Genomic DNA, 2,611 nt, shown 5'->3' with positions numbered 1-2,611 from the left:
TGAAATTCCATCCAAATTTAGAACTTTAAAAGACATAGTTAAGAAAATGAAAAGTAGTTATTAACCAGAATATATTTATAATACATATAACCTATGACCAGAATATATAAAGTACTCCTACAGCTCATTAATAGAAAACCCAATTAAAAAGTAGGCACAAGAAGATGATAAATAGCCAGCACAGCACAGGAAAAGTGTGCAACAGTAGAATCAGAAAAATACTAACCAGAATAATAACAAGATCATATTACACACTCATTAGGGAGATTTAAGTTAAAGGTTTTGAAAGAGCAAATGTCAGCTTAGGTGTAAACCAGTTAGAACTTTCCAATACTGCTAATGTGAATATAAAATGATAAAATCATTTTGGAAAACAATATAGAAATTTCTGGTATTACTGCTAAGAATCAACAGTTCTGTTCTTAAGTTTTTACTTAAGAGGAATGAAAACACATGTTCGCAGTAGATTTGTACATGCAGGTTGACTATACCTTATCTGAAATTCATGGGACCAGAAGACTTTCAGATTTTGAAATTCATTTGATGTGCAAAGAGGATAGCTACTCCTGCTTTTTTGGGGTTCTTGCCACATGGAGTATTGTTTGCCACCTTTAACTTTCAGTCTATGAGTTTCTTTTTAAGTGTGTTTCTTATATGCAGCCTATTGTTGGATCTTGCTTCTTGACCCATTCTGTGAGTCTATTTCTTTTGATTGATGAATTGAGACCATTAACATTGATTGTTATAACTGATACATATTGACTTATTCTTGTCATGACTTTTTGTTTTTGTTGGATTCTCCCCATTTGCATTTAATTTCTTGTTGTGCCTCATGGATTCGATATGCTGGGATTCTTGGGGTTGTGATCCTCATTGTCTTTTCCTAGGATATTGTCTAAAATATTTTGGAATTCTGGTTTGGTATTCATGAAGTTTCTAAGGTGCTCTTTGCTATGAAAGTATCTTATTTCTCCATCAGTTTTGAAAGATAGTTTTACAGGGTACATCAATCTGGGTTGGAGGCTGTTTTCCTTTAGGGTTTGAAGTACCTTACTCCAAACTCTTTTTGCCTTGAGGGTTTGGGTTGAGAAGTCTGCTGTGATTCTGATGGGTTTCCTTTGTATGTGATTTGTTTCTTTTCTCTAACAGCTTGTAGAAATTTGTTCTTCTGTTGGGTTTCTGGAACCTTAACTACTGTATACCTATGTGTACATTTTTTTTTGGTCATGGTTAGTTGGAGTCCTAATGCCTCACTTATCTGTATATCAAGTTCTTTTCCCCTGCTTGGGAAGTTTAATCCCATCACTACTATGAACAGGTTTTTGTCTGTCATTTGCACTCTCTCCTGTTTCTTCATTGACTCTGATCTGTCATATGTTACTCTTCTTTGTATCATCTAGCAGCTGCTGGATTTCTTTTTCATGGTCCCTTACTATTTTTAACATTTTTTCTCTTTCTGGTCACTACTTCCAATCTTATCTTCTGTATCTGAAAGTGTGTCCTCACATTAGCTCATTCTGCAGCATAAACTTTCAATGGAGTTTTAACAATCACGTGGAAATCTGTATGTATCTGTTTTACAGACTCCATTTGTTTCCTATGTTGGGATTCCATCATGTTCCTCAGTTCCTCTATGTTTTTTATCTGTGTTTGTTCTAGACTCATTAATCATATCTTGCACTATGAAACAATCTCTCTTGTTATATGAGAAATTTTTTTCTAATTCCATTTATTCAGATCCTCTTTTGTTGGCAGTTCAGGGAGTCCATGTGATTGACTGTGAGATTGTTCCATCTTGTTGCCCTTTGGGGTTGCCTTAGGTGACCTGGAAATCTGATTTTGAGGCTTGTTTACATGTCTTCTCATTTAAACAGATGTAGCCAGTTGTGCCTTTGTTGAGGCAACTTTTTGCTCACCCAGTAGTCTTCAATTCTCAGCAAGCCACAGAGGTGCCTTTTCTCTGCTGCTCACCAGTACACTAATTCCTGGGTTCAGAAAGGTGGCCTTCTGGATCCCTGAGGTGACCTGTTGTCTGGGAGGGTCTTTGGCTGGGGCTGTGCACCCCAGTTCCTGTTTTGTAAGCTTCTGGCTAAGGTCTTGTGCACTTACTGATAGCATTGGGTTGAACCTCTGGCTGTTGCTTGTGTGCCTGTGCAGCTCTTTTCCAGGCAGGCCCTTGGCTTAGGCCAGTGTGCCAGCCTTTCCAGTTGGGTGGAGCCCTGGCTGGGATCTGCTTGTAGCCACACTACTCTGATCCACTCTGCTCCTCCCCCAACTGAGGTGGTCTGCTGTGCCTTTAATGCAGAGATTTTCTTCACTTTTCTTGTGGGCTTTAATTTTCATCAAGGGGCCTCGGAGAGGCCCTCTTTCTTTTGTTCACTTCTACTCTATCTTCTCAAGCTCAGAACAATGTTCTTTACAACCCTTGCAACTCTGTAGTGTGGATCCTGGTAATGGCTCAGCACAGCTGGGGTTGGTAAGTGGGTCCTGGGACCCATGCTGCTCACCTCCTTGGTGCTCTGGGGTGGTGGTATGGCAGCCTGTGAGGCTCACCTCTTTGCCCATCTGGGGCAATAATATGGTGACACGAGAGGTTTACCTCCTTGGTACT

The sequence above is a fragment of the Heterocephalus glaber genome, unplaced genomic scaffold, assembly GCF_053883595.1.
Source record: "Heterocephalus glaber isolate CG9 unplaced genomic scaffold, H.glaber_assembly_v1.0 deba00001532, whole genome shotgun sequence".
Classification (NCBI taxonomy): Eukaryota; Metazoa; Chordata; class Mammalia; order Rodentia; family Bathyergidae; genus Heterocephalus; species Heterocephalus glaber.
The sequence above is the reverse complement of the archived record's forward strand: the minus strand, read 5'-3'. Positions refer to the sequence as shown.